The sequence below is a fragment of the Rhinolophus hipposideros genome (assembly GCF_964194185.1).
Source record: "Rhinolophus hipposideros genome assembly, chromosome: 10".
Lineage (NCBI taxonomy): Eukaryota > Metazoa > Chordata > Mammalia > Chiroptera > Rhinolophidae > Rhinolophus > Rhinolophus hipposideros.
Genome location: NC_138056.1, coordinates 34,873,166 through 34,885,546, shown reverse-complemented (window position 1 = coordinate 34,885,546; position 12,381 = coordinate 34,873,166).

Sequence of the window (12,381 nt, the reverse complement as noted above, 5' to 3'; positions counted from 1 at the left end):
AGCTTAATCTCCCTGCCTTCCAAGTCTTTCTTCCTTCCTGCATAGGCTTCTGTCTCATCTCCTTCATCCCACAAATTAGAAAATTTGGTCTCTTCTACCTCCAGCATATACTTGAATTCACCCCCTCCTGCCCATCTCTTCGGCCATCATGCTAGTCCCATCCACCATCATCTCATCTCTGAAATACTGCAATGATCACCTCACTGGTTTTCCTTTTTACCACTCCAGCCCCTCCTCCTAGCCATTCTCATTTTAAAAATATGCCCAGAACAACTGTATCGTCTACACAACAATTTTTGCCATAAAATTGCGTACACGATCATGTCACTACTCAGATGATAACCATAAAATAGCTTCCCATTATTCACAGGATGAAGTTTAAAATCCTCTCCAGGAGCTGTAAAGGCCCCATGCTTAGCCTGGGCCCCTGGTCATGCCAAGGTTCAGAGGTTAAGATGAGGAGCCAGAAAAGGAGATTGAAGGAGTGGACAACAACTTGGGAGAAAACTCAGGTGACTGTGACACCCAGCAGCAGAGACCGTGTTTTAAGAAGGAAGGAATGGTCAGTTGCCTCCAGCGCTACTCCCAAGTTGAGGACAGAAGTGTAACCACTAAATTCAGTCACAGAGAGTCACTGGCATCCTTGACGAGAGCAACGTCAATGATATGGAGCAGACGGAATCCCGTTTACGTGAGCAGGGGTGAGCTTCGGCTACAGACATTACATCAATCTAGGTGTGGAGGGCATAGCTCATAGCGGCCCACGTGGGGATCGAACCCAGCAACCTTGTTGCGCTCCAACCAACTGAGATAACAGGCTGCCCCGCTCACAATTTTTAAAAAGTTGTAGTTCCAAGATGTTATACATCTAAGATGGTAAAAGATGTTAAATTTTTAGTGTTATTAAACAATATATGAAATGTGTGTGTGTATTGTATGGAAAGTGCAGTAAGACTAGAGCAAAGTGTAGCCTGGCTACACAGTGTGCGCACCTCAGGAAGAATCATTCTCTACAGTTATTCTGAGGCTTATCTATGGGGATTTTGTTTTAATACTATGTTATATGCAAACTGAAGGTCTAAAATACTTATTTTCTAATTGCCTTGTGCCTAGAGACTTAGGTAAAAGGAAGAACTGTATTGGATATCACAAAGTGATTTATACATATGATTAAGAAAAAAATATCCGTTCGGGGCGGGGGGGTGGGAGAAGGGAATCCTTTCAGGAAAAAACTTAGGCCCAAAGGAAAAGTTGTACTTAATTATTCTTCAGCAGTGTGATGTTTGTGTGTGCATGTGGCAAACTGAGGAGTTTTTTTTCCTAATTAACAAACTCTCAAATTTATCTAGTGTTGTACATTTTACAAAGTACTTTCATTTATGTTATTCATTTTGGTCCTTAAGGTAACCCAGACTCAGAATGGTTCAGTGACTTGTCTGACACTTGTAAATGGCATAAAAGGAACTTGAAACCAGATGTTCTCTCTCCCAGCTCTGTGCTGTTTTCCTCATCATGCTACATTTCCACTTCTAAGAGGAAACTTGGTTTGAACTCCAGTGAATGAACGAGTATGTGTGTAGTTCAGTTTTCATCATTAATTGAAGGGGATTTCTGAAACAAGCTACAACCATCCTCCAGAAACCACAATCGCAGTAGGAATGCTCCCTAGGCTTACCTGTCAGTGGCACTGTGATTATTTGTTTCCTTGTCTCTCTCCCTTACCATAAGCCCCTTGAGGGCGAGAACTGTGCCTTTCATCTCCCTGGTCCAGACTCTAGCCTGTTATAGAGGAGGTACTCAATAATCATTCAGTACGTTTGCTGAGAAGGAACGAATAAATACAAAATGAGCAAGTCTATGTGAGAGAAACGAAAGATATAATAAAACAAAATGCTCTCTGTAATCCTTAATCAGAAAGATCAAAGTTCCATTTATGTACCTACGCATAAGTATTAAACAGAGACTGTTTTTTACAAGACCTCAGATGTTAGAGGCCATATGGGATTCTATCCCATGTTCAAATGGAAAGTAATTTGATGAGACAAAGGGATGAAGGAGAGAGATCAGGCCAGGACATAATCTCTTGAGTCCTCATGATCCAAATCTACTAAATCTCTTTGCAAAAAGTACAGTAATCTTAGCACCATGATGCCTTTAGTGAGCTTTTCTGTCTGAAAACCACCCCCACCCCTGAAGGCTTTACAGGAAGAGCTGTGTACAAGTCTGTTTACACACAGCTTTACACCAGTTTCATTCCAAATCTGCTCCAATTCTCAATTACACTTTTAAAAGTGACAACTGGAAATCCTGCTTATCACTTGAACATCTTTGCTTCAACACATTACTCCAAGAAATGTTGGCTCATGGTCATTTCAAACACTGTAAGTGAAAGAGCCCAATTCGTATCAGTCATGACAAAGCCTTCTATTTGCTATGCATTATAACTCACCTAAAGTCACACAGTAAGTGACAAAGGGGGACCAGAATCCAAAGCTTCACTTATTCCAGGGAATTTTTCACCTCAATGTACCATGACAATTCAAAAAATTCAGGACCAAGGAACTTAAAGAACTTCTTTCTTTTTTAGTTTTCTTCAGGTTTTTAGCCTTCTTTGACTTTGGGTTCTAAGGCACATGGAAACCTCCGAGTCCATTATTAAGAGATAATTCTGAAAGTACCCAATACCACCTAGAAGAGCCAACACATTCTAAGTCCGGGGAACATGATTTACATAAAAGACTGCAAATGGTGCTCCTGGGAGCTGTTTAGTGCAGCATTCCTGCTCCAGTTAACGAAGCAAACAATGTGTGAAAATGCCACTAGGAAAATACAGAGTTCTGAATCATTAGGAAGTGCTGGCTATTCAGATTTTGAGGATGAGGGAGACTCTGACAGCCTGAAAAACAACTGTGCTGGGGGAAACGGGCCCTGGTGCCTGGGCACACTCGGTTTCCCCCAGTGTCTGCGGTCTTAGTGTTTGTTCTGCACTGTTTAAAGAGGTATTATCGCCCTTCTCATTCAACGCAACTGTTTCATACAAATCAAACAGCATTTGTTGAGGCGGCAGAAAGCAAAGCCAGGACCATTTGTCTAATTAATGATCTCTGAAGCTTTTATGAAAGGGTATCACTGAGTCTACATCACGGAAAATGAGCAACCTTGATGACTAACCTCCCTTCTCCTTTGTTATCTCCAACTGAACTCAAGGTAGGGTGGCCAAGCTTTCACAGTAATCAGGACAATTCTGCAAGAATCTACATGTGACCATCTGGAAGAGTCGAAAGAAGAAAATACACCATGCGGAGAGACAACGAATGTCCTTCCTGGAGTTTCAAATGGACAGAAAGGAGAGCTCGCCCTTCTTACCTTTGGGAAGATCGTATCTACATGGCATTAACATCCCGAATCCCCAGAAGAGGTTAGTTGGGAGTATCTTTTCTTAGATGCCGATATTAGAAGACTTTATAGGCTCCACTGCGGCAGAAATTAATCAAAAAGCCCCAATCTTTCCCTACAGAGAGAAGCAGTCAAACCCTTAATCTGCCGTTAGTCATCACAGGGGGCTCTGGCTTACGCATTGCGTATCTTCTTCCTCAGAGCACAACAAAGTCACTGATAATCAATCAGATGTGTAAATAGCCTGGATGTGACCTGCTAAGTAGGTGTCAGATACATGGAAAGGGCCAAGAGGACTGACAACAAAGCATGGCCAGGAAAAGGAAGCCTCAGGGAACCCAAAAACAGCCCTGGTACTCCATAGGTGATATGGGGAAACACAGTTCACATGGCCACTTAGTAAGTTCACAGCCACTTCAAAACACCCCCGAGAGCTTCTAAGCGGCTCCTGCGTAGTGAGCTGCCCCACTCTTTCCTCTTTAGGCTGTGTTCGTGCTCACCCCATTGAAAGTCAGGCAGACACACTTCCAGGTGTGCACCTGGCCAAAGGCAGAGAGGAAGTTCCACATGCAGCCATCTTGCCCACTGGCCCACATGCATTGCAGAAATGGTTCTTGTTTGCCTCCGTAATAAAACCACTGAATAAATTTTGTACAGCTTTAAATCAGCCTCATAAGCGTCACCAGGCAACTCTTCCAGGAAAGGTAGGGAGGATGGTGAGGTACAGAGCTCCCGGACACCCCAGAGGACCAGTGTGCCTCTTGTAAAGCCCTTGCACAGGAAATGCTACAAAGTCATAAACTTAATGCTGACCGTGAAATCCAATCAATATAATACAAAACCCAATAAAACTACCACTTGTAGGGACCGATTCTTCAGTCTAAAGTGGAGCTCCTTCTAAAAGCATTGCAAAAATCACTCAAGGTTATGGGCTGAAAAAAAGAGGGATAAGACCACAAAAAGGGGCATCTGTTGCTTGTAATGGTTTAGCTTTCATGTGGTGGTAGCCATAAGAGGATTGTTCATCTTTTAGCCAAATTACACTTTCTGAAAAGCTCATGCTGGCTAAGGATCCCACTGATTGAACTAAGACCACTTTAAGGATAGAGAAGGTCTGGTTTTGTGGCACCTGAATCTTATTCAATTTGGGGACCCTGTTCAAGGAATAGTACAAAATTCCAAATTCAAAAGCGCTAGGTACTTCCAGCGGACCCAAGCAAGTTAGAGTCCCTTAAACCAGTGGTTCCCAAACTTTGCTGTACATTAGAACCACTTGGGGAGCTTTAAAAATCCTGATGCCCAATTTGCACCCCACACCAATTAAATTAGAAAGTCTGGGGATGAGAGCCAGGCATCCGTAGTTTTAAAAGGTTCTTAGGTGATTCCTATGTGCATAAAAGTTTGGGAACCTTTGCTTTAAGCTTTACTAGCTTTATGTAAGTCTGTTTCTAGAGAGGGAGCATAGTTTTCATTCATTTAACTACCATTTGTGGAACAATTGTTATTATCCCCAGCACTTAGCACTGTGCCTGACATGTAGCTGGCAATCAGGAAATGCTTTTTGTATAAATGAACACTAGTTAGGTAGTCTCTCAATTCACATTGGTGACAGGTTGGAAACTAAATTTGGAATTCTCCAGTTTATCTTTTCCTTTAGATGTATCAGCTTTTACAGCACACTCTGGGTCTACCTCAAGATAAAGATGCTTCATGGCTCCACCATATACATTATGTGGTCCCTATGGGATCTGGATACTAAAGCAGTCGGTCGGCAAGGACCCTGAAATGTAGTGAAATATCTTTTTCATCTATTGTCCTCCTTTGTCTTCTTGGAAATGAATCTATGTGGAAGAATACTGAGTATACCTGACTGTAGAAATTCCAAAAGGCTATAAGGATTCCAACTTATCTAAAAATTTGGCAACTCCATCTCCAACAACTCTTTCCCCATGTTACAGGGTCTCAATATTCAACTCACACTGTTACTCAGATGTGGCAAAAGGTAGCTAACAGCTTCATTTTGCTGCCATAACAAATCTGATTTCTCTGGAGTCCCCATCTGTTAGTAGCAGGAAAATTAATAAACCAAAGGTTCAATTCAGTTTAAACAGACTCTTCAAGAATTGCCCAGTCTTTTAAGTTGAAAAGATAAGGCTTGGTGCCTTGAGTAACTTCCTCCTAAGATGGTATTTGGGTATACAGAGGAGGGGTACAGCTATGAGACTTCATGGTGGATGTGAACAGGATTATGTTCTTTCCCTCTGACCTCGTAGTTTCCAGAGTGCTGCCACATTCAGAATTGTGTCTTTCGACCCGGGTCAGGCTCTGCCGTGGTCTGAGTGAACAGGCCTCATCTCAGCTCCCACTAGCAATAAACCCTTGAGTATCTTGCATGTGCATTGTTCCTCCAGCCTCCTGCACCAGGGCCTTGCCTCCCCTCTACTGTGGCATCACCACACCCTGCTGTGGCAGGCCTGTCTGCACGCCCACTCGCTCTCAATTCAGCACTGATACTGCATGGGAAATTCAGACCACTTGGGAAAGGTAGAGCTCAGGGGCTACCTCTGCAGGTGAGAGATGGCCAAGCCCTAGGCTGGAATGGGAGCAGCCTGAGGGGTAATTTCCTTGTGAGGTCACAGAAAAAAAGTGGGGGCAAGCATTTATCTGCTGTCCTTAACTATCATGGAGGGTGGGCAATAGTGGACGGGTGCCTACAGTTGGGCCTGCATATAAACTGCAGGAGATACCCACCTCCAAAAGGACCTATGTATCTCTTACAGCTATGTCAGTCTCAAGAGAGCCCCAAATCTCCACCTAGCATGTACCTTGGAGGAGTGAAAGTACATCACTTCAGAAGAAGGGATATGGACCTGGACTTTCAGAAACTGATGAAATGAACAGCTACTAACTAGCTCCTGTTTTCCTCCCGTCTTGAATTGTCACCTTCTTAATCCCATTAACCGAGCACAGTGCTTAACACATAGCAAGTTCAATAAATTACAACATACTGTGACATGAATGAATGATAAATATTGGTTTACAATTCAGTTTCTCTCTTCCTGGTTCAACAAAGCACTTATACTGATATTGGAAGTTTATCTCTGAATGAAGACACAACAAGAGACTCCTATCTTATTAACATCCCAATTTTCTCAGAGGATCCAAATCCTCTGCCCACTGAAACTCTCCAAGGCTCAAGAGCAACGTTATTAGTGAGTAGGGTGAAAGAATTGGTCAAGAGCGATGGTAGGGGCTTAAAAAAAATTGAGCTCAAATTTCAGAGCCAGACAAGAAAGAATAGATTTTTAACTGAAGGTAAGTATTTCCCAAATTCCAGGATATGGCAAATAAACTCCTGGCAGCTACTCTGCAGTGGTAGACATAAAAATCACTAGGCCAATCAGTCTGATGTCAATCACATCAGCTACAAAACCCCTTTCTGCTTCCTCTGCACTTATTTCCAGGCCCAGATGCCCACGGCCTCACAGGACAACCCTCCATGTGTATACTGGGTCCACGACCCAGTGTTTCTGTTATGTTTGGAGTATCTGGGCAGCAGAGTTGTACCCCTCTCCCCGTGCCTGCCTCCTCCCCCACACCATCCGATTGCTTTCTTTATATCCAGAATTGCAAAAGAAAATAAACATTTTGGCTCCCACTGCCAACAAACATTTGAATCTCTTTTTCATCACTTCTCCAGATGAGAGGCTTGGAGAGAAGACAAAGAAAACATTTTTTTTTTCTTTTTCAATTAATTTCCATTTCTTTCAAGTCTGAGTAAACGCTGGGCACAGAGCAACCAGGATGATATGATTATGGAAACTATTAATCTCTCCATCAAACGAGAGCCAACTCATGGTTACGGAGCATTTGGCACGTTCCTCCAAAGGGCTTCTGCAGCATGATTCTTCCGGTTCCCTTTGGGTCCTTACGTGCTCAGAGTACAACCTGTAGCAACTTCTAAAAGACAAAATCATCCTTGAGTGCTTCACGAGTTGTTCTGGAAAACTGTGTTTTCCTACAACTGCTCTAAAGAAAACAGCCAACCCACATTAAAACATGTACAAATAAAATGAAAGAGACAAATCGAAGATTTTCAGATCACTCATGGCCCATCCGAAAATGTAAAATTTAAAGACCATTCGGATATCATTTGATGTGGGCAACAAAGGGGTGCATGTACAGCAAGAAGTCTCCAAATTGCTTTTATATACTGAATACGATAGTCATAAAAATTGAAATAACTTCTAGAACTTATTTAGGACAAACAGGACAGTTGCATATTTGTTCAAACATAAAACAAGCATAAAAAGAAATTAGAGAATTCAGTTTAGGGACTTTATTTCCAGGGTCCACAACATCAGATATTTTTTTCTACCAGTGGTGGACAGAGTACAGACTCCTCCATGATGGGGAAGTTAAAATGATGCTAAGTTTCCTCTACAATTGCTTGCTGACTGGCCAAGTGACTACTTGTTTCTCGGCACAGGTAGGAGAAGTCCAACACCAGTTCCATTTTGAAGAAAGCACTCATGGACTGACAAATGCCACCTGCCTCCCAAATACAGTCCCAAAGGAAGAGTGAATTTCCAGAGATGTCAAATGCCTCAAATGGTGTGAGGTCAACCAACAGGCACCATTCAAAACAAAACTACATACTCCTACGTCGATTGAAAGACTTATAATAAACCATGTATATGCATCTGCTTGAATTGTGGACCATGATAAATATACATTCCCACCCACACTGCTTTCAACATCCACTTCTTCCTGGAAGCAAATCCATGCTTCAGGAAGTCAAACTTGTCCAGAATACAGAAAGCCTCTTCATCCTTTCTTCTCACAGTCCTACTTTGGGAGCCTGTATGCACAAAGGGCCTGACTAAGTGGGAAAGCATCAGTTCTATGAAGGACTGTTCCACCAAAACGTTTCAGTTTCTAGTGTAATCATATAAACCCTGAATGGTAAGGGGGAAACCCATAAGAGCCATTATAAATAGATCCCATGATGCCAGAGAGAAAACAGCTGGAGAAAGAGTTTAATAAGCAGCCTTTTTATTACAATAGGGTTGGCGTCACTATTTATCACTTCCAACACTAAACACAACGCTATGTGCTACACTGTGGACAAGGAGGAAAAGGGTATGTAGACTTTGCTGAGCATTTTAATATCCTCTCATTGACAACAGATAGAAGATCTGAACGAGGATTGGGAACAGGAAATGATTTTAGTGATTTCATTACAGTAATAGAGAAGAGCATTTGCAGTGACAGGGATTGACAGATGGTCTGGTAAGGCTTCACTTCTAAACAGCCCGCAGGTCAACAAGCCCAGTATTGATACAAGCTCAGCGCAGTATGTAATTAACAAGGTGTCCCAGTGAGCAGAAAAGTCTTTATAAATATATGCTGTAACCTTAGCAGTGGAACACAGAAAGCTGGCATTTAAAAGCTAATTTAAAACCATTTCACAAAGAATAGCATTTAGGGGTAGCAAGAGCTATACAGTAAGACTACAGCTAAAGAGCCCTGATGTTCTAGGAAAAATCATATTTGCAATGAAGTACTGAATATGGTATATCTTCACTTAATTTATCTCTAGTGAAAAATAAGCATGGCTATAGAATTTTCAGATTTTTGAGACTTTTCAGATCTCCTTCAAGAAAACCTAAAACGCTTTTAATATGTTTTGAAATCATGACATGTGATATCTCCAGCTTTGTTATTTTTGCTCAAGATTGCTTTGGCTATTTGGAGTGTTTCATGGTTCCATATGAATACTAGGAATGTTTTTTCCTATTTTTGTAAAAAATGCCATTGGGATTTTGATAGGGATTGTATTGACCCTATAATTTGGGTAGTATTATCATTTATATATTAATTCTTCCAATTCGTGGTCATGGGATGTCTTTCCATTTATTTGTGTCTGCCTTAATTTCTTTTGTCAATGTTTTATAATTTTTAGTGTACAAGTCTTTTGTCTCTTCAGTTAAGCTTATTTGTAAGTACTTTATTTTTTGATGCTGTTATAAATGGGATTGTTTTAAAACAGACATATAGACGAATGGAACACAAAAGAGCCCAGAAATAAACTTACGCAGAGGCAACTTAGCTTCAACAAAGGTGCCGAGAATGCATCATAGGGAAAGGATAGTCTCTTCAAATAAATGGTGTTGAGGAAAACTGGATATCCACAGGCAAAAGAGTGAAACTGGATCCTTACACCATACATAAAAATTAACTCAAAATGGAGAAAAATGTAAATGTTTAAAACTGAAACTATAAAACTTCGAGAACATAGCGGAAAAGCATTTTGACACTGGTTTTGGCAATCATTTCTTAAATATGACACCAAAAGCATAGGCAACAAAAGCAAATATAGACAATGAAAAAAAAAAAAAGGCAACCTATGGATTGGGAGAAAATAATTCCAAATCATGTTATCTGATAAGAGTTAATACCCAAATACATAGGGAACTTCTGCAACTTAATACCAAAAAAACCAAATAACCTGATTTAAAAATTGGCAAAGGAACTGAACAGACATTTCTTCAAAGACATACAAATGACAGACAGGTACGTGAAAAGGTGCTCAATAAGAATGACGTACTTAACAAATGTTAACTCAAGTTCTTGTAATTTTTCCTCCCTCTGCAAAAAATATAAGGAAAACAATGAGTTTCAATTTCATTTGTACACAAAATTCTAAATTTCTTATTTATGCTTCTGGAGAAAGCACCATTTAAAAATATCACTGTAATTGATGCAAGCACTAATTTTTTTTTTTTTTTGGTGAATTCTTCAGATTGTGTAGCATTAAAAAAGTTTTAACGTTTTTCATGCTTTATGATTTTTTAAACTATTATAATTTATAAATTTAAGAAAGCTTAAAACTTATCAAAATACTATGAAAATACATACAACCTCGTGTTACAATAACAAGAAGTAACCAGTACACAGGGCAGGTTCAAGGCAGAAATGGGAAACAGAAAATAACTAAGACATTCCTAGCCTTTTCATGATACACTATGTTTCCCCGAAAATAAGACCTAACTGGAAAATAAGCCCTGGCATGATTTTTCAGGATGCTCATAATATAAGCCCTACCCCAAACATAAACTCCCGTTAAGATCATCAGCCAGACGTATGCATTTAGTACGTCTGTTGCAACACACAACATATTGAATTACAAAATAAAGTTTATAATTAAATATAAATAAATGTGATTATTGACATTAATACTTAAGTGATAATATAAATTATAATTAAGTATTTATAAATACCCAAGTGGGCGCCTTTGGACAAGAGGTAAACGCCTATGTAAACAGATGAACTCGAGACTTATTGCCAAATGACCAATCGTTATTCAGACACAATGCATGAATAACGTATATAGTTGGTAATGAACAGATGTGGCTGTGTCTAATATGAATCTTCATAATTCAGTATGTCGTGTGTTGTAATGGATGTACTTGATGCACTCATACGAAATAAAGAAACGTTTTCTGAATTTTGGTGCCTGCAATTTTTCGTCACTTTTGTGTGGACCATCATTCTTAACTGTCATCATTTTTGTTACCAGTCCTGTCTCGTAAGTCTTCAATTAACACTTGATTTAATGGTAGATTTAAAGGGAATAATATTATGACCCCCAGACAAGATGAGTGCAAAAAGAAAGAGCTATTCTGTCAAGTACAAGAAAGGAATCATGGAGGACTCCCGAGGCAAGAATCTTATGCCTTTCTGCAAAGAGAAGAAGTTGGATCTCCGAATGGTCCGAAAATGGCGAACAGAGTACAATAACCTCAGTTAACAGGTAGTCGAGGGAAATACTAAGAAGCGCAAGTGTGGATCAGGTCGGCAACCATTATTTCCTGAGCTGGAAGACATCATCTGTGAATGGATTGCTGACAGGAGAGCAAAGTCTTTGGTTGTGCGCAGGGCTGATATGCAAGCATTTGCCCTTGTAATGGTACCACAGTTAGAAATATCCCCAGAAGAATTCAAAGCATCACAACACTGGCTGGATGGCTTCCTTCAGTGATATGAACTGTCTCTAAGATCGACAACATTGTTCAAGCTGGAATATACTGAAGTTATTAAATGTGCACTTGCATTCAAGTCCTTTGTTGATGGCATCGACTTTTCTAAATACCAACTCTCCAACATGACTGCTATGGATGAAACTGCAGTGTTTATGGGCCAAGGAATCTCAAACGACAGTTGATCAGAGCGGTGCCTCGTCAATCTATTTCCTCCACTGGTTACGAAAGTGCACGTTTTACCTGTATTTTGGCAATTCATCTGGATGGAAAGAAAGCCCCACCTCTAATCATCACTAAGGGCAAGAAAGATAAGGTTGAATGTGTTTCAGGCACTTATGTTCTTGAAACCGAAAAAGCCTGGTGCACACACGCAGGTAATAAGGAAGTGGGTCTATTTAATGCTGCCACTTGTTTCGTGAGGTGGCCAAAGAGGTCTGCTAGTCTGGGATTCAGCCAGGACTCACCATGATAAAGACATGAAGAACTTCCTTACAGAAAGAAGAAGAGATCAAATAATGATTCAGACTCTTGATATTGCAATAAACAAGCCATTCAAGGACAATTTGCGCATGGAAATCAGTGACTACATTGAAAATAGAATGGAGAGAAATCAGTGTGGAAACTTTGTGAAGCCTAGGCTGCAAGAGGTCGTGACTTGGGTGAAGAATTCATGGGATAAAATCACTGACAGCTGTGTTGCCAATGCAGTCCGAGCAGGTTACATGGACAAGAAGCGCTCATTTAAGGAGAGCTCTGTTGCTGGACATGAGAGATTGGGGCCAATGGTTCTACAGGAAATGGGAGTCACAAGATATTGAAGCCAGAATTCGGGGTATGACGATGTTCCAGAAGATGACATGACTGTATCTGAATAAATGTAGATTTCTGTACATGAATAAATGAATAAATATATTGTTGTACATGAAAAAATAAGACATCT